Here is a 21,805-nt window from a genome sequence, read left to right as displayed (position 1 = left end):
GTGTGAAAGTATCTTCTCGAAGTGAGTCAAAGTAGCTTCTAGGTGTGTGCCAATGCCACCAAGTAAGGTAGGATATAGGGGCTCCTACCGAAGTCTGTGGCTGGCTGTGGCAAAGGATGAGGTTCTTTGGGAAGTGCGTGTGATTCCGACATTCACGTCTCATACACCGAAATTCAAACCATCAGTGCTGCAGGCAAATCCCTCTGGGACTGGCCTTTCCCAGATGGAAAGACTCCTTCAGCCTCACCTAGCTCACTGCCTCCCTCCTGTCTGTGCTGCACCGGCAAACCCTGGCAGGCTCCAGCTGCCGAAAGGGGACAGAAACACCAGTGAGGGGCCAGAGGGTGCCCATCAGACTTCTCTGTGACTCCGTCAACCTTCAAGGGTAAAGAACTAAGGAGACCCTCCTCTTCCTGCCAAGGATTTGAAGTTGCAGAACTACATTATGCGGTGTGTTCATTCATACCTCCACTCCCCCATTCAACAAAGTGACTATTACTATCAGTGCCTACTACATGCTTTCAAATGCATTACTTGTTGGGAATGTTACCTGAAGCCAGTATTTCTCAACGGGGGTGGTTCTGTGGACATTTGGCAATGGCTGGAGACATTTCTGATTCTTATGTCTGGGACAGAAGATGCTACTGGCATCTAGTGGATAGAGGGCATGGATGCTGTAGAACGTCTTACACAGGCGCAGAAGAGTCCACTTAACAAAGCGTCATCCTGTCCAAAAATGTCGGTAGTACTGAGGTTGAGAAGCTCTGATCAGGGCAACAAACATTTATTGGGTTATTAATTATGTGCCGACCTTCTCCTCATTCACTCCTGGTAATGATCCTGCAACACAGGTACTGTGACTTTCTTTCCAGGCAAGAAAACTAAATCTCAGGGAGGTTCAATTATTTCCCCATTCATTCACGTACTATGTATTTACGGGCCAACTCAGCAGGTGGTAGAGTAGGAGACCAAACCCAGGTGGGCCGGCCCCAAAGTCACCCCAAAGTCTGTGCTCATTCGGAACCATGCTGTAGCTCTCTGCACAAGGTCAGGAAAGAGAACACATGTAATAAGTGAGTGAGGGAGAAGCCTGCATTTGGGGAGGAGAGTATGGTTGATAAATGCCATTGGGTCTGAGAAAAAGATATTACTTTCTCTTTTCCGCCTCCTTCTTTCCCTCTCCCCCACACGTACTCACATACGCACACATAAACCATCGAACAGCATCCCGGAGGTCCCCGTTTGCCTTCAGGTTTATTTTGGTGTGGGTGGTGATTTTAGCTGGAGATTGCACCCTCCCGCCCCTCCCCACAAAGTGTTTCTCATCTCACAAACACAGCCAACCCTTTGGCTGGGAAGAGGGTGGAAATATTTCTCCTACTCCTGAAGTGTCTTGATAAAGATCTGCTCTCTGCCAGCCTCCGGCTTCTCCTCGCGTTGATTTAGTGCGTCTCGTAGGAGGTGCGGTATTTGTTGGTAGCTCCTGACCGGTGAGCTGTTTGGACAGGGGCGGGGTGTGTGACAGCACGAATATGGACTCTCAAGTCAGCCCATCTTGTCTCAAATTGTATCTTTGCCACCTACGAGCTAAATGATTTTTGGAGGAATTAGTTAGCCTCTCTCAGCTTTGGTTTCTTCACCTGCGAAATGAGAATGATGATCCCTACCTTGAAGGGCGCTTGGAAAATTAAATGAGGTCACGAATGGTCATCGTTTAGTGTGGTGCTTGGCAAAGGGTGGGGACTGGGAAACGCTAGCCCATATTCACATCAGCCCTAGCTTGGCTCTTTCCGGGGGCTCAGGCAGATGAGAAGGGAAAGTCAGTGCACCCTCCTGGTGGGCCTCCCTCTCTGCGCAGGTTTCCTCAAGGGTCCTGTGGGTAGGTCATCCCAGGCACCAGAATCAACCCCGAGACCGACATCTTCTCCTCTCTCTGTGGCGAGTCAGCTGATGTAGGCCGCAGCCACCACCACTTCCCCTGACATGCTCTTGTCCGTAAAGAGTCATCCATGTTTACCCGTCGATTCAGCAGAGACCCAGAGACTGGCGTGGAAGCACTAAGCAGTGGTGGCAGTTGACCCTTTCAGGAGACATTTCATTTTAGAGAAGAAATCATTTACGACTCTGAGGCTGGGAGGGATCCTCCCAATGTCCTTATCACCGCCTTTTGCTCTTCTCCTCGTGCTTCTCACAATAGAGTAGTATTTAGAATGGATACTCATTCACCCAGAGNCAGTACACCCAACCTGCCTGGGGCAGGAGGGCATGCACGTTACTCTAAGGACCCTCGGAGGAGGAGCTTCCTTACCTCTCTGTTGTCTTGCCTTTGTGACCTCCTGAGCCTCAGGCTCAGGAAGATCCAACTTGATGCCCCACAGTGTGCAGTATGCTTTTGCATTTCTCTTCTCAGTCAGTTCTGATAGAAATTCTAGAGGTGGACATTCTTCTCTCCATTTTCACGATGGGGTAGACAAACTTCCCAGCTGATTATTCCGTGGGTAAATCTTGAAGCCTAGACGTAAACCCTAGTTTTGTGATTCAGAGTTCCCACCAACCCCCCATGATGTCTTGGGTCCCTTGTGTCTTTCCTTATATCCTAACCTAAAGTAGCCATTCAAACAATATATTTGGAAGACTGTGGGTTGTGGGCCATGAGAGGTATAAAGGACCATAGGGCAAGGGCCCTTTCTTCAGATACCTACAATCTATTGGAAGGTGTGAGATGTGTTTGCTCCCTTCCCGCTTCCCCTGAAGACAAGACATTGCATTTCCTTCTCTCAAAGATTCTGGCTACGCAGCAGTGGCCATGAGGCACTGTGGAGCTGGGGAAAAGGAGTCCAGGAATCAAGTGGCCTGGGCTCTAGCCCTGGCTGTACAGCCATTGACTTGGGGAAGTCACCCCGTCCCTTATCTATAAAAGAGACATTGATAATTCTGGTTCCTGATTCACAGGATTAAGGGGCAGATTTAGTGGGACAGAGTAGGTGTGAAAACATCCGGAAAACTGTACCCTCCTGTCCAGATATAAGGGGTCAGTGCTGTCCACCTTCCCCTCCCCATTGTACTAGTCGCCTCAGACCTTCAAGATGCATTTCTGTCGCCAAACACCATGGTACTCTGACCATATGTCCTGGCAGCAGGGCGATTACAGTCACGTGCTATAGCTGCTGTCCCAAAGCCTCCCCCCTTCTCCCCATCAATCTCATAGGTCACCCATGTGATGGCAGGTTAAAATGCCACCCCCCATTAAAAACAAAAACAAAAACATGCAACGAGCAAGGCCCTAGAGAGAGAATCTGACATCTGCAGCCCACAGACCAAAAATATGTGACCTGGTAATGCCCTGCAGGTGGTGGTGAGGGGGGAACACAAGGAACTTTTACAAAATGGTTGGTCATGTCCCAACAGGAAAGGTAGCAACAGTTCGGGGAGGGGAGGGTGCCCCAAACACCTCTTCCCCCATTCCAGCTGTGGTGCTCTCTTCCAGGGAAGGGGTTTGATTGGTGAGGCTTTCAGGTTTGCCTGCCTGAGGTCAGCTGGAGGGAAGTGAGCTGTAAGTACAGAGCAGAAAGGGATGTGACTTGGGGTGTTTCTGAGGAACGTATCTGCTATTAAGGTTCTGCGGCTGCTGCCCCGCTGCCTTCCAAATGCAGCCTCACACACCACGGAGCCGAGATCAGCGAGGTGACGGAAAACATCTTCCTGCCCTGGGTCTCTGACATGCCCCTGCCAGTCTGGGAGCCATTACCTTTTCCAGATGTGGAGTAATTGCAGGGCTAATCACGCCCAGGGTCTGCTGGGACCCGTTGCCAAGGGACTCCGGGCCCTTTTAGTTAATCCTCACGATGGTCACTAACAATAAAGAAGAAAGTGGGAGACGGAGTAGAGGAGCTGAGCTAGCTGCCCCAAGACACAGCGAGCTACCTTTCATTCCAGCTCAGAATTCTTAGGTCCGCAAAACACAGCAATGTGCCTCTTGTCCCTCCCCCTTACTCCTGCAGGAAGAATTTTGCACAAAATCACGTTGCAATTCCCAGAGCAGCTACCTCTCTGCAGATGTGGGGCCACCTACTCCTCCACGCACCCCGTTTTCTCCATCACCGCCCCTTGCCTCCAGAACCTACCTTCCTGAAAGACATTCTTGACACCATCATTGAACACCTGCCGGCACCCTCCCTTGCCAAGATAGTAACCCAACTTAAAAAAAAAAAAAGAATACTCAACAAGAAAGGCTATCGGAGGTGTAGTTGTGGGTTCAAAGGGTTTTTTTTATTTGTTTGTTTTTTGCTAAATTACCTTTCCTCTGCATTTCTCTGCCGTTTCTGCTTTGAGCTTTCCACGTTCTACTTATGAATCCCCTCTTCCAGCCCCTACTTTGAAAATCAAAAAAAGAAAACCCTGTTTCAGGATTAAATACGGTGTCAACATGTGGCTAGGCTCTTCATACCTCAAAAAAAAAAAAAAAAGCCACAGGGGCTGTCTCCGCCCACCGAAGGTATAATAGTGGAGGAGGGGGAAGAAGAGAGCCAGAAGAGCCAGTCTTTGCCTCCTCCCTTCCTGGGCCTCCTTCCAACAAGTGCTGATGCAGGCTGATGAAGACAGCATTCTCAGAACCTTGTGCCCAATGATAACCGCCTTAGAAAGTCATTACCTGAGTGGCTTTTCCAGCTCTGTTCTCATACCCTGGAATTTCTCCTGTTTATTCAACAAGCCATCATGGGGAGACCCATCACGTCTTTGCTCACTGCCCCAGGGCTTGCTAAGCCTTGATAGATGCCTTCAGTGGGCCCCACCATCCTGCCCACAGTGGGGCTAGCCACCAGCACCCCATCCTTACCCACAGCTTCCCTCAGTGCCATGGGATCCTGCTGCCCGACTCGTTCCCTCCTGCTGCCAGCTGGAGCTCAGATACTAAGCCTTTTTTTTTTTTAAGATGATAGGTCAAAAGCAATGGATTTAAAAAAAAAATTTTTTTTTCTTTCAAACAGAGGCCAATGAGGAATGAAGTGGCAGCTTCAGGAAACTGAGCTGTATTTTGTGGTTGCCAGGGGCTTGGAGCCTGGTGAGGGCTGAAGGGGTTCGGTTACTGGAAGCAGAGTTCAAAGGAGCTTTGCAAAGGTCAACCTGAAGCTGTATTTGTGGGAACCATCAAACCGATGACTCGGCTGGTTTTCTATTGTGTCATGGAAAAGGCTTCTAGGGAATTCTTGCCAAGTCTTTAGAAGAAAAGATATATATAGCTAAAGATGTGTATATTTATAGAGAGATGTATGGATATATTTATGCCCGTCATGCCCATTAGCTCTGCAAGGAGGAGGAGGGGGCTCTGGAAGGGAGAGTACAGCACCAGAATCTCCCTGCAGCTTTTCCAGGCCCTTGGGAGAAGGAAGGAGGGCATATCATGGAAGGTTCGGGAATCTTTGGCTCTCATCACCAGGAGCCCCCTCCTGAGAGAAGGTTCCTAGTGGGAGCCAAGCCTGTGAGCCCTGAGTTTTCCTTTGAATGATTCAGGCAGGTCCTGCAGTCTGGAGGACATCTTGGAAGGAAGTCTTTCTGGGGGTCTGTGATCCCTGAGTAACCTAATCTTCAGAGTGGAGTGTGGGAGGCAAGGAGTCCATATGGGAAATTGCAAGGATGCCGAGGGGGAGGGGGTGAGGCCTGAGGCTTGATGCCCGAAAGAAGGGAAGGAATGACTCCAAATTCATTTGCTTTCCACCTGTGGGAACAAAGCTTAATTGGACTGTTGGCCTTGGAGGGGCCCAGACCCTAGTTTTAGAGGCGCTGGGNAATGGGCCAAAGATCCTTTCCAGAATCTCCCTGAAACTATGTGGTGTGTGTGTGTGTGTGTGTGTGTGTGATGTGTGCCCATGCATGCACGTGCAGCACAGGAAACTGTGTGTGGTGTGTATGTATGTGTGCGTGTGTGCATGTGCCCTTCCTGACTTCTCTCCCCGTCAGGGGACCTTGCCAAGTGGGCACAGCAGCTGGACCCACGAGTGAGCTGGGTGGCAGGTCTAGCTGGGTATGCCCAGTATCTGGCTCTGCATCTCTCATTCCATCTCTATCATGTCAACAACTTTCAAAACTGACTGAAGCATAACCGCTTGCCTCACCTCCCGTCGGTGTCCCTCTGTTCCCATCCCTACCCACACCCACCCCAGTGGAGGCCCGGGGTGTGATGAGTAAGTCAGGCAGGCTAATGACACTACACCCACCTTATCTCAGAGTGCCCTCGGTGTACCTTGCTTGTGTCTGCAGCAGGAGGTGGGGCTGGGAGGCAGGATATTATTGCAAAACCACTTGGCTGCAGCTACCGCCTGAGTTCCTCCTCTGCTGCGGACAGCCGCCCCGTCCTCCCCAGGCAAGTTGAAGAGCAGCCTACTAGCTGCAAGACTCAAGGTCTAAAGAAAGCGTACAGGTTGGCAAATGAACAGAAGAGTTGTGACATTCCTACACCTCCGCTCCCTCCTCCCACCTCCGCCCACCCCACCTGGCCCAGCTCCCCCCACCCACAGCCTGGGACCAGGGGGCAGCAGGGAGGGGGTGCACCGTGCAGCTGCAGACATCTGCCCTCCCTCCGTCTCTGCCACTTCATTTCTCGTCTGTCAGCAGCAGTTCATGGCCGCTGATGGTCAGCAGAGTCAAGGAGGCCCTGGAGAACCCTTATGCGGCTCCCTCTGCTCCCCGTCCCCTGCTGCGGGAGGTTAAGGGGGAAAGAGGAAGAAAGAGACAGGAAAGCAGAAGGAGGGTGAAATGAAATGTTAGTGACATTCAAGAAAGTGACTTCATAGGGCTTCAGTGCCCTCCCTCCGGATTCAGGATGGACCTTGTCTTCTTTATAAGCCATCAGTGACTTCTCCCCTGTCTGAGTCATCAAACCCTGGTGCCCACCCCCCTCCTCCCCATGCACACAAGAACACATGTGCCTCTCTCATCCAATGGCAGGTCCATCTGTGACCTTTATTCTTCTGACCTCACCCGTGGAGGGGAAGGGAGCCCCAGAAGAGCTTTCACTCACCGTACCAGACTGAATAAATTCTCCCCTCCTCCCTGACCTCAGCCTTCCCATTTCCTCCAAGTACGTGGGAGGAAGAGAGGAAAGGCTCTCTCTCTGGGCCGGGACGTTGGCAGCCCCAGCTGGATTCCACAGGTGGAGAGGGCCTGGTAGGAGGAAAGTGTCTCTTCTGATCCCAGCCCCTCGGCCTCCACGGGCTCCCCCAGCCAGGGAGGTGACCACCCTGTGAAGTGATGTAAATGCACGGGGTCACCCAGCAGCAGGTCCCCCCCAGAGACGGGCCGAGCTGCCCCTCCCGGGGTGGGCAAGAAGCCCGCCCAGCTGGACACAAGCCCCATCCGTGGCTCTGCTCAGCCTGAGACAGGTCCCCGAGCCCCTTTTCTTCCTCACAGCTGCAAAGGACAACAGAAAAGCCTTCGTTCTTGCTACCAACCAGCAGCAGCCAGCGGGTGCGCCTCTGTTCCCGTCCCCATCTGCAAAATGAGAAGGTTGCACCACAAGACCTTTCTGGAGCTAACCTTCCACGAATGGAATTTCCAAAAATGTTCATTCCTGTGGGCTGAGCAAAGCACTTTTAGTAACTATGGACGTGCAGCAAAACCCTTTCGTGGTTGCGTGGTGGTCCCGATTGCTCAAGGAAGGGACCTGCGCGAGCTTCTCATCTTGAGGGAGTTGAGCCATTCACAGCGTTTGGAGCTGAGCTAAGTGCTGGGCTGGACCGAACAGGTCCTGGAAAGAAAGAGGACAGAGACTAGGTAAATTGGCTTTTGTCTGTATAGCAGCTAGAGCAGGAAGGAGCTCAAGTGAGATGGTAGAAAGAACTTCCTACCTCAGCTGGCTCCTCGGCGGGCTCTAGCCTTTCCTTTCCTAGCGAAGTTTCCAAAGAAGAAAGTCGGAGGCCTGCATTTGCATCTTGAGTTATTTTTCAGGGTATGATTAAAAAACACATGTTCCCCTATCTGTGCACCAGCGGTGCCCAGCCCCAGCCCCCAGCCCTACCTTCCCGGCCCCGCGGGGGCCTGGTCTGCAGATGGTGGCAAGAGGTGGGCTCTGGGAGGAGCGGGGGGTGTCTCTCCAGAGAGCAGGGGTGACATCCACTCCCCCACACCCCAGCCCCTCTCTGACTTCTGACCTCTGCACCTCTCTTGCTAGTGATTCCTAAATTACCGAGCTGTCTAACCGTCTCCGGGGAGGAGAGGGGCAAACAGGGCTGACGGGAGGTGGAGCAGAGAAAGTATGAGGTGGAGGTCAGGGGTCGTTTCACAGTATGTTTTGGCAAAGGAGGCCTGTGGAGCAGCCAGTGGGATCGGACTTTCATCCTTCCAGAACTTCCCCAACAAGGAAAGCAAACGCTGTCACTTGAGCGGTCATTTGGAGCATGCGCTCTGGGCAACAGGGACCTCCACCTCGGGGTCCGGCTACCCGGGAGGATGTGATAACAGTCACAGCCTTGCCTTGTGCCCCTCCTGCTACCCCTCTTCTTAGCCTAGGGAGGTGACCAAAGTGCCTGGGAAGGGACAGCCTGTCTTTGAAGGGGCTGCTCTGCCCTCAGAACAGAAAGGCACCTTAGCGCCCCGGGCGGGACGGCGCTTCCATGACGTTCCTCGCGGCCGTCAGCAGTGCCATGTTGCTCCAGAGAACCACACGCACGCGCAGATCCGCCTCCTGCGCGGGTACATTAGGGTCTAAAACGAAAGAAGAGGTCATGGGCTCAGGCCTGGAGGATAGAGTTTCCCTGCGGAGTGAGTGCTGAGGTTAGGGAGGGCGGATGGAAGGCTGGGAGTTTGGGGTTCCAGAGGAACCAGCCACCTTCGTGCCTTCTCAAACCTGGAAGAAAGGGAGACACCAAAGGCTTCACCTGACCAGGGCCATAGCAGTTGTTTTCTTTACCCTGCTGCCTCCCTGCCTGTCCACACCCCAGCTGAGATGTCTTCTGCCCCAGCTGCCCGTGGCCGCCTTGGGGTGAGGGGCGGTGGCTGCACTTAGGGGCAGGAACTCCAAATGATGAGCTGGTCTTAACTGGAGCAAGTCTCCAAAGATTGGGCCACGGCGTTGTGTGGCCTGTTTCCACGCTCTGTCTCCCGCTTGCTCGCCGAGTAACTTCGGGCAGGGCACTTAACCACCGGGACTCTCCATCCTCTCCTCTGCAAAAGAGGGATTCCCTGGAAAGTAGATGCAGAACGTATGTGCAGTGCCTGAGACATAGGAAATGCACCACCTGTGTTCGCTGTCTTGTGTTCTGTCTTATCCCCCAGCTCTCTTCCGTGTTGGTGGCTCTCTAACACAGGCACGGTGACAGCCGGCTCCCGGGCAGCCCTAGCTACTGCTATGGCCAAGGCATGGACAGAGCGATGAACCTTTTGCTCTCACCCTGCCTGCTTCCAGCCATCCAGGCACAGAGATGCCTGCTCAGGCCCCCGACCCCAGCCCTGGTGCAGAGACCTTTCCCCTGTTGACAGGCTGAAGACAGGTCATTTTTCTTCTCTTCCCATATAATGGCCTTTACTCCCCTGCCCACCACCCCCTTTTCAAACCTTAATGACTTTAACATACACACAGTTCTTTAAAAAAAAAAAAAATTAAAAAAATAAAAAACAAGCCCCCAGTGAGTTGCCCCAAACCTCGTGTAGTGGAGGAGAAACAGCCCAAGCACATGTTCACAAGTCACTGCTTGCGATGACAGGGGGCCTTGTGCTAATTTCCTCCTGCGTTTGAAGCCCAGCGTGGGGGTAGGGCAGTGGCCGGCGAGAGGGAAGAGTTGGAGGGCTTGGGTATTTGGTTGTTCCCTTTGATCCTCCTAGAAACGCTGTAGCATTTGGGGAAATATTTCATCCTGGGAAATCTTGAAGAATAAGAAAGACGGGTTGCGCGGGTGGCAGGGGCTGATGTGGATGGAGAATGCTACCAGATGACCTTTTCTCTCCTTGAGATGCTGAATCTCCACTCTGTCTTGTTTCTCTGAGCAAGGGAGGGAGGAGGCGATCTCTAAGGGGGGTCTCTGGCTCAGAAGTATTCATAGGTTTGCTGAAGCCTCCTACCCCAACACGTATGGCCCCTGCATCTGGTTTCTCTTTGTGGCTTCGCGGAGAGGACTGGAGGCCAGCCGGACCCTAGCGCCCTCACCTTCTCCGTGTGGGCAGCATCCGGGGTGAGCTTCGTAGGCTGCCTACCTCTGGCTATCTCCCAGCCTCCTGGGCTAGCACCTAGTCTGCAGACTGAACACCCCTAGGATGGTCTTTTAGGCGTGGAAGGCAGGCTCTGCCTGCCTCTTGGCTGCCTCCTCAGTCCTTCACCTGTCCAGACTCCGGGCAGACCTCCATTCTGGGGGAGCGGGGGAGAGTTGACTGACCACAGGGAGGGTCCAGCAGAAGGGAGGGAGGGCCCAGGGCTGGGAGCCCCTGGCTGCACCCCCGCCCATGGAGACAGAGCTGGCTGGGGTCCAGGTTTTCCTCTAAAGCAGAAGCAAATGCACCAAAGCCGCAACCTTACCCCTTGACCGAAGCCCGGAAAGTGCCTGTCTGACCTCACATTATTGGTGCTATTATCGTCATTATTGGTAATATCGCCATCATCATCCTGTAATTTACCAGTTTCAATGGCGGGAGGGCTCAGGCCCCCTCTGGATGTTCATGTTAAGAGAAAATGAGTTGTGGCAGCCTCCCCGCCTCTCTCCTTCTTCCCCTTACCACCCACAGGGCCTCGCCTCCTGTCCTGTCACCGCAGTCTCTCTCTGGCCCCTGCCCAACATGCCCTCACCCTTGAGGAGGCACTGCCAGGGCAGGGGGTGGCACATGTCTCCCTTCTTAGAGACAAGGAAAAGACTTCAACCCTTGCCCTAAGCCAGTGGTTCTCAAACTCGGGCCTGCCTCCAAATCCCGCAGAGACCTTGTTATGGCCCCGATTGCCGGGCCCTGCCCCCACAGTTTCAGACTTAATGGATTTGGGACCAGCCTAAAAATGTGCTCTCATCAGATGCTGAATTTGCAAGGTCCCAGATGACGCTGATGCTCTCATTCGGGGGACCACACCTTGAAAACCACTGCCCTAAATCATCCTAAACTGGACATATTGAAGGGATGAGCCACCTGAACGCCCCGTCCCCTCCCATCCTCGTGGATACAGGTGTTCGCATCCTGCCTCATTTACTCCCCTCCACACTGGGTTCCCAGCCAGCAGGCGGAGGGCCCAGGTGCAGCATGAGGTAAGACAGCGCTGTTCGCTCTCGAGCATAAGGACCCCTTGGAGAGAAGGCAGAGGCGGGCAACACCCCTGTCCCCACCCCCTGAAGATTTGTTCCTTCATTTGGTATTTTAGGCCTTCCTCAGGGGGAGGCTGAGGCCAGCCTGACTCACTGAGTAAAACTTTGTCAGGAACACAGGGCCCCCACCAAGCTCTCCTCCTTGTTCCTTCCCCACCTGTTCTTCTAGCTGAGCTTCAGGCTCGGCAGAGTGGCAGTGGCCCCGTGTCCACTGTCCCCGTGCCCATGAGAGGACAGGTACCCAGGGCGCTCACCATGCGAGCTGCTTCTCAAAGCCAGCCTCCCACCATTCTGTGCTGTCACTTCTGCCTCCCCTCTACTACAGACAGCTCGGGGCTTCTCCTCCAGAAGCGGTGCCCTGGGAGCAGAGATTTTCTCTTTCATCCCTCTGGTAGGAAGAGGAGGAAAGAAGATACGGAGTGACACTTGGTGAGCTTCTACTACCTGGCAGAGACCATGCTAGATTCAGAGCACGCAGTCCACTAGCAGCGTGACTGTTTCCTCCCTGGTGCTTGCCAGAGCCCCAAACTTGTCTTAAAGAGCAGGTTCGAAAGTCGGGACACACACGACAGGGCGGGGCCTGAGAATGTGCATTTCTGCTAAGCTCCTGGTGGGGATGATACTGCTGGTCCCCAGACCACGCTTAGGAGACCCGATGGTCTAGTGCTGTGGCCCGCTGATGAGGCTTTTGCTGGCTGTAATGCCCTGTTTCATGTCATCAGAATGTTACTTTCACCCCCACATCAAATCATACTCTTTCTGAGTTCTTTTGAGTTCACGAAGGAAAAAATGTGACCAGCTTGCTAATTCTGTGTTGTTTCTTCACTCATTCAAAAGATCATAATTATTATCGTAAACACTTATGTAGCGCTTACTAAATGCCAGTGTCCTGGAGCTTTGCATATATTAGCTCTTTTAATCCTCATAATGACGCTATGAGGTATCTGTAATTATTAGCCCTGTCTTAGCCAATGAAGCAACGAAGGCTCCTTGGAGAAGCAGAGGTTGTGCAGTTAATCAGGGGCTGGGCAGGGACTCACACCAGGCAGGTGGCTTCTAGAATCTGTACTCCTAAGCCATCCTCGACTCACTGCACATCAGTTATGAGTTATGCACTTTGCTGAAATCTCACTGGGTTAGGTGGGAAGAATACAAAAATGCAAGTTACGCTTTGCCATGTTTTAACAAATGGAATGTCATGGGAGAGCACTGGCTGAGGGCCGAAAGCAGAAAGAACAACTGACTTGGCCTGGAAAAGTTGCGGAAGGCATCAAAACAGAGTAGGCGTTCAAGCTCAGGTTGTAAACATAAGAAGGAGTTCTCCAATGGAGAAAAGGCTAAAGACTGCAGCCAAAACAGTCTTGCAGGAACTATACGCACGACTGTAGCAAGCACAGAGTCTGCAAGTGGCATGATGCCCTGGGAACCCAGGGCTCCAGGAGGAAGCGAGGGGGTGGAGAGGGCCGGCCGCCGCAGCGGCATGCAGGGGCCAGGTGGTAAGGGATCTGGAATGGCAGGCTCGAGGGTTGGACTTTGGTAACTGAGAGGGAGGTATTTAAGGTCTTTGAGCAAATCAGGGACAAATTGGATGTGGAACTGTGAAAGATAACTCCAACTCCAAAGTTTAGCCTTTGATCCACGTGGGCTCTGTGCCAGGCACACCAATAGCTAATCTTCCCCTGCTTCTTCAGTCACTCCCTTCCCCTGAATAAGAGCACTCTTTCCTTGGCTTCTACTGTCTGACTAGACAGCACCCTTGACTCTCTGTTTCTCCCTTTGGGGCTTTTTCTGGTTCTATTTCCCATTTTTCTCAAGGCTTTTACAACTGATATCAACCTAATTCTGCCCTTTGCACTCAGTATCTCTGGCTCTTATTCTTTATGACCTCAAGATATTTGGGTCTTATTTTCAATGACCCCAAGTCATGTTGTTAAATAGCCTCAAAGCCCATGTTTGGGCTGACCAAGCCTCCAGGTCTGGCAAGTAAGGAAGTGCTTGGATACGTGGGGAATACAAGAACTATAGTGGTCATAGCCCTACCCACAGACATGGATGGGTCCCAGGGTTAATTACAGGCCATTTGGACCCCCTCTGCAGTGCTCACCTCCACTGTACTATTTTTTAATGTTTATTTATTTTATTTTGAGAGACACAGAGAGAGAGAGAGAGAGAGAGAGAGAGCAGGGGTGGGGCAGAGAGAGGATCCCAAGCAGTCTTTGCACTGTCAAGGTAGAGCCCGACATAGGGCTCCATCCCATCTCTCATCACGTGAGATCATGACCTGAGCTGAAAGCAAATGTTGGATGCTTAACCAACTGAGCCACCCACGCACCCCACCTTCACTGCATTGAAACGGCTTTACTAGGTCCATCTAACCTGACTCATCATCGGATTAGAAAATACTAATGGAAACTAATGCCAGGGACAACACCCTTCGACCTTCATTTCCTCACCTGTTAAATGGCAATAAGTCTTCACCCATTTATTCAGCAGATATTTTGTGCTTTAGATTAACCTGACTTTGAAAGCATTGTGTAAACTGTAAAGCACCAGAGGTGGAAGGAAGGTCCATCAGGCTTGGTTGCTTGAGACAGAAACAGAATTGAGCCATCCATCAATTCACTTCAAACAAAACCCCAAGATACCCCTCAATGGGAGGCCGACCCGTGTCCAACCCCATAACCTCCCTGATGAGTCCCTCGGTATCTTTTAACTATCTTTTGAACTGCAGGGTCTTCTGTCTTGGGCTGTCAGGTCTTTTTTTGCACTCTCTTAAGGAGCCTGCCTTTCTTATATCCTTTCTCCAGCCTGATCCTTGCCCCTGGGGCCTCAGGTGGTAGCTACCACCCCCCACTGGGACTGTGGCTAACCTTTCCAGATTTCTAGCCCTTTCCCCAGGAGAACAGTGACTACTGGGGTGGAGGCAGCTGGCCCCAGACCTCCGAGCAGAGGCCTGAACCAAACAGGATATAAAGCTTGCCAGGTTGCCTAGAATTTGAAGGGGTACAAACAGCGTTAGGCCTCGTCCACCCTAGTGGGACCTTTTGGAGCTCCTCTTTGTCTTCCTGCGGGCCAGGAAGCTTCTGTCCTCTCTTATTGCATGCTGGTGCTTTTGTCTCCCATTCTAGAAGATGCTAGCCTGAGGGGGATCAAGTGGGGAAAGAAGGGCGGACCTCCTCCCAAAATGAATGGCTCCACTTGCCAACAGCTGGTTATAGTCCATACTTGGGTCCGCATTTCACGGTCAGGTGCTGAGCTGGGATGAGCGGACCGGAGTAGAAGACCACCCCCACTGTTCCTGACCAAGCACACCCCTCCCCCTCCGTCCCCCGCCCGTGCTCACCCCTCAGCCTTCCTTCGCATTCTCCCTCAGTCGAGTGTCTGAGTCCTCTCCAGGTGAAGGGTCACCAGATGTTCCACATCACTCACCGTACGCCTCCTCCCAGCGATTTCTGCCGGGTCAGCCGGTTGGCTCACTGCTGGAGGGCTAGCCGTCGTGCTATGGAGCTCTGTTTCCTACAGGGTCCGGAGCTCCCACAGAGCTGCTGGCGTGCGGGGTTCCAGCCACAGCTGGCTCCCGGCTGGCAGCTGACCCAGCTCCCGCAGTGACAGCAGTTGTCCGAGCCTGGCCAGAGCGCTCCCGGCACCCGCAAGGTATCAGACCAGCAGCGGCCAGGTCTGATTTTCCTTACATCCCAGAGACGTTGAGGGAAACCAGGAAATGCTCCCTGATTTCCTTGGGGAGGTCTCTCCTGAGTCCACCATTGCAGTCTTGGGAATGCTGTCACTTTGCAGCAGTGAACTTGAGGGTATACATGAGGGCGGGTGCAGAGTGGGGGTTGGACCGTGGGGTTCGAGTCATGGGGGAAACTCACAACACAGGAAGTGGGCAGAGCGTTCAGCAGAGCACCGGGCAAGCCCTGTGGTCCTGGCATAGTAACCGCTGCTCGCTCTGATGGTGTCTCTGGGCCAGTCTAGGAGAGCTCTTTCTCGACTTGCCCCTGATGCCCTTCTTCGCCTTCCTCCTCTTATTTTGTCCTCCTCTCCCCCAGGCCCACTTCTGGCCCTTCTCCTCCATATGGCCTCCACATCTGGCTGATAACCATCCAGAGATTCTGACAATGCCTTCTCCTTCCCTCAGCAGCCCAGTGTCCTCCCACCCTCACCCGCTGTGTCTCCTTATGACTCTGCCTTCTGTGCTCCTCGCTGCCTCCCCCAGGTGCCCTGTAAGAATAGAACAAGAACACGGGCTCTCCCTGAAGAGTGGTCTCATTTTGCCGCCTCCCATAGCCCCACCCCCCAGGTTGCGAGGCCCTCCTTCCTGCATTCGGAAGCCCCTCTCACCGACAGAGGCCAAGACCAGACTGTGGGCTGGGCCTCTCCATTTCCAGGCAAGCCCCAGACAGATTTGCGGAGTCTAATCTCATCAGAACTCCAGACTCCAGCCTCTGACCCCAGTACCCTCTTTGGAGGGGGCTCAGCATAAGGAAGAAGACCCAGATATTTCACCAGCTTCTCTTCTTTCCCACCATCTGCATCCTCGGGCCCCTAATTCTGTCCCTGGTGTGAGTGTGTGCCCGTGTCTATGAGTCCCTACACTCATCCCATTTGGCCCCCGGGGCCCGAGTAGCAATCCCAGGCGGGGGGAGGAGACTGAAGTCTGGCAGACTGTGGCAGCCGATGTGGCTGAGAGCTCTTCCGGCTGGCTCAGAGCTGCCCATCCCTCCGCAGGTCAGGCCTGTAATGACGGGGCTAATTTTACTTCCCCCACATCTCAGCCCAAATACAGCTGGCTAATGCTGGTTCAGCTGGTAACATTTTCATTGGCAAAACCCCTATGCACCCTTGAGACAGGCTCCACATACACACGCGCAGGGTCCAGAGCTGGGCCTGCCCGGAGCCAGAGCCTTGGCCCGAAATTTTGGCCGGACTTGGCCTCTCGGTACCAAAGCACTGGTCCCTTTTCCCACTGCAGAGTGGAAAGAGGGCTGGGTAGGGCTGTGCGTGGATCCTGCCTTTGCCATGTGCTGGCTGTGTGACCTTGAGAGCTTCACTGACACTCTCTGAGCTCTGACCTTCTCATTTTCTAACGAGCATCATAACACCGGACTCACAGGACTTGTTGGAGGATTAAATACGCTGACATATTCACATATAGCAAGGGCTCATGCAAATGCTAGTTAAGTCTGAATCTAAACGGTGCTCACGGTGCGGGGAAATAGCGCAGGCTTGGTAAAACACTTAGAAGGGCTCACTGGCCCTGAATACGCTTGTGTGGCTGTAGAGGGGTAGCAATGCTGGAAAACACATTGAACGTTTCTGTGCCAGGTCAGGCTCTAATAGTTGGGCACGTATTAATTCATATACCTGCGCCGGCCCGTTTTACAAATGAGGAACTTCAGCTTCGGCGGGTTAACTACTTTGCCCCAAGTTATACAGCAACATCACACTGCAGCCAGGAGTCAGGACTCGGGGCTTCACTCTCCACCACTGCCCTCCACTGCCTTCAGGTGTGCCACTGAGGCAGCTCTGGCCCAGAGAGGGCAGGGACTTACTCAGAGTCACCGGGCTCTTAACCTCTCTCTCCCAGGCCTGGGCTTCCTTCCATGGCATCGAGCTGATTGGCTACATTCCTTAGCAGGTGTCAGAGGGACCTGTCTTCTGTAGCCAGCCAGCCCCAGAGCAACTCACTTACCCCTTTATCCTCCCCTGTTTGAGAAAATGTCCCCTGAACACAAAGGGCAGCTTTGTTCAGGTTCAAGGTGATTGCCAGGTAAGGCCAGAGCCCAGCCAGCCCGCCCTTGTGTGCAGGTGAGCAGTGGACTCAGTATTTTCTGGGAGCACTACGAGGTCAGCTTTCTCTGCCTCCAGAATCTTTTTGAAAGAGAAGACTGCTTCTTTGGGACAGTTACCACCCAAAAACTCAGAGGCCCAGTTCTCCCAGCAGTGAGATAAGTGTCAGGGCACGCATGCTGCTCAGCCCACCCTTGCTGAGATCAGGCTCTTGTGAGCTCTGGATGTCACCTGCAGATGTGGGCAGTGCTGTGGGCATATCTAACAGGTGGAAGCGTCAGAAATGGAAGAAGAGAGGACAGCAGTAAGCCATAGGTACTTAGGAGTTGTTTTTAAGGCAGCGGCAAAGAGCTAGAAATAGAACAGAATTGTCCCTTTCCCAAGGCAAAATGTGGGCATCCCAGGCGTTTCCTAATGCGATCCCACCTACCTTTCCAGTGATACTTTCTCCGGCCCAGACATGTTACTCTGTGAGTTAAGACACCCGACACGGAGGCTTTCACATAGGTCTGCAAGCATAATCTGCATTTCTTTCTCAGAGCCACTCTTCATGATGCTAATGTTAATAGAGCACCTACTATGTGCTAGGCACTATACTAAGTGCTTCCCACGCTGTTTCTTATTTATCTATTTACTTGTTTCTTTTTTAATGTCTGTTTATTTACTTTTAAGACTGAAAGAGAGAGAGAGCGCGCACAAGCTGAGGAGGGGCAGACACACACACACACACACACACACATACACACACACACACAGCATCTGAAGCAGGCTCCAGGCTCTGAGCTGTCAGTGCAGAGCCCGGTGCTGGGCTCGAACCCACGAACTCTGAGATTGTGACCTGAGCCAAAGTCAGATGCTTAACAGACTGGGCTGCCCAGGTGCCCTGCAGTTTCTTACTTAATCCCCACAACACAATCCTGTAGGTAGGAGCTATTACTATCCTCATTTAATAAAGAAATGAACATTTAGAAAGTAGATTAGGTAACTTACGCACGTTTCTTAAACTTTCGGTGCTTCAGTTCCCTCACCTCTAAAGCGGGGACTAAGCTTCATAGTTTTATTTTGAAAATTAAATAAGATAGTGCATACAAAATATTTAGAAGAGTATTTGGCCATAATAAGCATTCAGTACAAGTTAACTATGTTTATGAGTATGATTGCCATTATGTCTGAAAGTACCCCACCCCATTACCCAGATACTGAAATTTTACTAGTGCTTTAGGCTGGAGCAGTGGTAATGCTATTCTTCTTTGATATCGACAGTTTGCCTTTGCCTCTTTCCAAGTTTGTCAAGTGCAAAGCAAACTTACCCACTTACCTTTCATCTGTGTCCCCTTATCCCATCTTGCAGCCAGATTGCAATGCTTGATATGATGGTACTACCCAGTACAGTAGCACTGCGAATGACACCCCCTCCAGGAAGTCTTCCGTCCCCAGCTCCAGCTGAGCCCTGAATTCCTGGCACAACCATCATCTGTATCAGGCCTTTGCTCTCTGTTATTTTTCTTTCCCCATCCTGTTCTCTTTATAAGATCCTGGGATTCCTGAGAACAAGGATTGTATTTTATTTATCTTCCTCCCGTGAGGATATTTATTGTAGGAGGAGCTTAAAGGACTTGCTGGTTGGTGGATCGCCCAATCGTGGTTAATTGTTCATTAAAAACAGTACAGATTATAGGGTAGAAGGCAATTTTCGTCAGCAGTAGGTCTCTTCCAAAGGCCCAGATAATTGTGGGATCACAGGATCCTGTGACGAAGGCTATTTGGATTTGCCCACCAGATTCATCCAGTCTTCTTGTGCTTGGCTGAACTGGGCCGTTTGTGAGCACTCCCACAGATAACTCTGGCCTGCTAGCCAGCCTCTTACCCCCATCTGGCAGGCATCCAACCCCACAAGGCCTCCTATTCCCCTGCCTCTGTGGGTGGCTGGGCCTCTCCCCCTGGCTGAGGTTCAGATCCCACCCGCCCCCGCTTCCCCTCAGCCTGTCAATCACCAGTCTCTGGAGATGATCCCCAAGGGCCATCCCCTTCTCCCCAGCCTCCAGTCACAAATGACTGCTCCAAGGCAGGCTGGTCTTTGTTTAACGTTCCTTTCATTTGACTTTGGGCTAAAGAGGAAGATAAATGACACTCTGTCTCTTTAAGGTAAAAAAGAGGCATTTAAAAAAAAAAAAACCTCTATTTTTTTTTTTTTTTTTTTGCCTTTTAAGAGGAAAAAATCCTCCAAGTTATTAGGGGAAAGAAAACCATTTGACTTAAGCAGCCTCTGGCAGTCTGGTGATGCTGAGACAATATACCTGTCAGCATCTATCAGGTTTGGAAAACAAAGCCATCTGCATATGGGGAAATGAAGGGGGGCTGGGGAGTGAGAAGAGATGGTGAATATCTAATGAGGGACGCCCAGGGCACCCCACACCTCACTGCAGAAGTCCTTGGAGATCCTGGTTTCCGCGGTTGGCGGGGACCAGAAAAGTCCAGACATTTGGGGAGGGAGTAATAAGTCTGGAATTTAATAATTTTTTAAATAGTAAAGGTTCTTAAAGTTTATCCAACCTAAGCCCTTTAGGTGATGGGGGACGGGGAGGGTAAAGAAAGTCAAGACCATAAAACAGAAGTGACTTGCTCAAAGCTACAAGTGATTTGTGCCCCAAACCAGGACTAAAGTCCGCTATTCTTGGACCTCTGGGGTTTGTCCTTCTTTGTTGACTGAAGTCCCCTTTCTCACCTGTCTAGCATGCTGTCTGTTCTCCTCAGCCCCATCCCCCAAGCACTGCCCCCAATCTGTCTTCCATTACCCCCTGGGGCTGCTCCAGATTCTGCACCTATGATCCCCAATGTCACCTCCAAGTCCAGGTCTGAGTCTCCCTGACTCCTTGGTACTCCCAGCTCCCCAAGACTGGAGTCCCTCTAGAAGGTATAGGAGAGAGGCACCCCTCTAGGAGAGGCGCCGTGGCTTATTTCCAGATAGGGCCACACGCACCCAAAATAGACTTTTGAGTGGAGGCCAATCTGCCCTGGGGCTGGGCCCCTGCAACATCTAGTCCACTGCAGGAGACAGAGAAATATCCATGATGAGTCCAAGTTCCAGCAGCCCCCAAGGGTGATGGTCCATGCCTCTGCTGATCATGTGTCACCCATCTGATCTTTCCCTGGGTCTTGTCGTCACTCCATTAATCTGCACTTGTTTATCAGCTTTTTAGTCTATGTCATGTCTGGGTCTGGAGTGTGTGGCCTGTCACTCCATCTGCTGCAACTCACAAAGGTCAGCCTCTTCTTTCTTCCGGGTCTCTGCAGCGATGCAACACGCAGGACAGGGAGGGGCCTGCCTTTCCCACAGCGCCGCTGTTCCGCGTCCAATAACTTGGTCTGGAAACATCGACAGACCCCAGTGAGGGCAATCAGAATGCTCTCTCTCGGGAGTTCTCTCTGAAGAGTGAAAAAGATGGGCTCACGGTCAGCTCCGCCCAGTAGGAGACTGCCCAGGGGCGCCAGCATCTTTTGAAGTGAATATGAGGGTAGAGGTTAGAGCTCTGGATCTGGAGGAGCCCAGCCTTCTGCCTCACTGACATCCCACCTCTCGCACCTGCTGCAAAGTCCTCTTTCCATAGCCACATGTCCTGGTTACAGCTCGGACTTACTGGGAGGATATAACCTGTCCACAGATGGCCAGTTAAGAACTGTATGGGGGCCCATTAGTCTCTCTGGGAGCAGCTTCAGTCATTCTTAACACACACACACACACACACACACACACACACACACACACACACACTTTATCTTCTTTCAGTCTTTATTTTACTTTTTTCATAAAATGAGAAGTGCCCCAGGCATGTAGAGCCTGCTGAAGGCACCAGAAAGAGCCCTTGAAGCAGACACCTGAGTGTTTAATCCCAGGCTAGCTGTTGGGCTTTGGCCAAGCCATTCAGCCTCTCTGAGCCTCTTTATTCTTCTGCAAAATGTGGCAGTTCTACTCCATTGCACAGGATTGGTATGAAGATTAAATAAGAGAAATTATGTCTTTCAAGTGTTTCCTGAACATCTGCTACGTGTCGGTCGCTCTTCTAGGGGTTAGGGATACATCAGTGAGCAAAACAGATAAGATCCTATTGCATCCTAGTGGCCTGTTTAAAATTCCAGTGAGTATGCCCCTAACTGAAATCTGAGTGGAAGGCACTATCCTATCCCTACAGCGCATCCCCCTCCTCCAAACAGGTGCCCCCACTCCCCATCCAGATGTAGGTGTCGCTGTGCCCAGTTTCCTTATCACAAAACCAAAGGCTCAAAGGTTTAGGTCACTTGCCCAATATTACACAACCAAGAAGTAGCCACACCAGGATTTGAACCCAAGCCTTCTGACTCGAAAGCCCTGCCCTTTCGGTTCCATGGAGCTGTGTCATATAGCAGATACATGTTGTGACTCCTCTCTGTATTAACAACACGGGACCCCCAAAGCCAGAGAGTAATCATCTGGATGAATTGTGGGGGGCAGGAGAAGGCAGTAGCAGCAAGGTGCCGGTGTTTGTGTCTGCCGAGTCTGTGGGGGGGCGGGGGGGAGTTCAACAACAACGGAGCTCAGTAGGGAGTTGGTATTTGGGCTGCTAAATAACCACAATTTGTATTAAGCAGAAACATAGTCATTATGTACCCCGTGTGGGCTGCTGCGGCCAACTCCGTTACAGGCAGGAAGCTGATGGTGCTTCAGCCAAGGGCTTCCACCAGGGCTCCTGAGATGCCCTTCC

At 52.0% G+C, this 21,805-nt stretch overlaps 1 protein-coding gene and 2 long non-coding RNA genes across 11 annotated transcripts in view; 1 reads left to right on the top strand and 2 right to left on the bottom strand.

The window, feature by feature from the left end:
• Window positions 1-21,805, top strand: part of PLXNA2 (plexin A2) — a 186,129-nt gene that overhangs the window by 23,943 nt on the left and 140,381 nt on the right. The gene's annotated exons all lie outside the window — the stretch shown is intronic.
• Window positions 756-6,438, bottom strand: LOC144240731 (uncharacterized). Of its 8 annotated transcripts, none has more exons than XR_013337826.1 (5): window positions 6,216-6,438; window positions 4,297-4,373; window positions 3,749-4,197; window positions 2,309-2,512; window positions 756-2,080 (listed from the first exon to the last, which is right to left on the bottom strand). It is a non-coding gene; the product is annotated as an uncharacterized LOC144240731 (long non-coding RNA). The 8 variants fall into 8 exon arrangements; XR_013337825.1 differs by having other exon boundaries at window positions 4,297-4,370; XR_013337824.1 differs by lacking the exon at window positions 6,216-6,438 and adding an exon at window positions 4,838-4,927.
• On the bottom strand, window positions 6,515-8,141 carry LOC144240751 (uncharacterized). The gene is made up of 4 exons (XR_013337838.1): window positions 8,015-8,141; window positions 7,845-7,915; window positions 7,534-7,744; window positions 6,515-6,694 (listed from the first exon to the last, which is right to left on the bottom strand). It is a non-coding gene; the product is annotated as an uncharacterized LOC144240751 (long non-coding RNA).

Source organism: Crocuta crocuta, unplaced genomic scaffold (genome assembly GCF_008692635.1).
Source record: "Crocuta crocuta isolate KB4526 unplaced genomic scaffold, BGI_CrCroc_1.0 scaffold207, whole genome shotgun sequence".
Lineage (NCBI taxonomy): Eukaryota > Metazoa > Chordata > Mammalia > Carnivora > Hyaenidae > Crocuta > Crocuta crocuta.
Note: the sequence above shows the minus strand (reverse complement) of the source record. Positions and strands in the feature narration are given on the sequence as shown.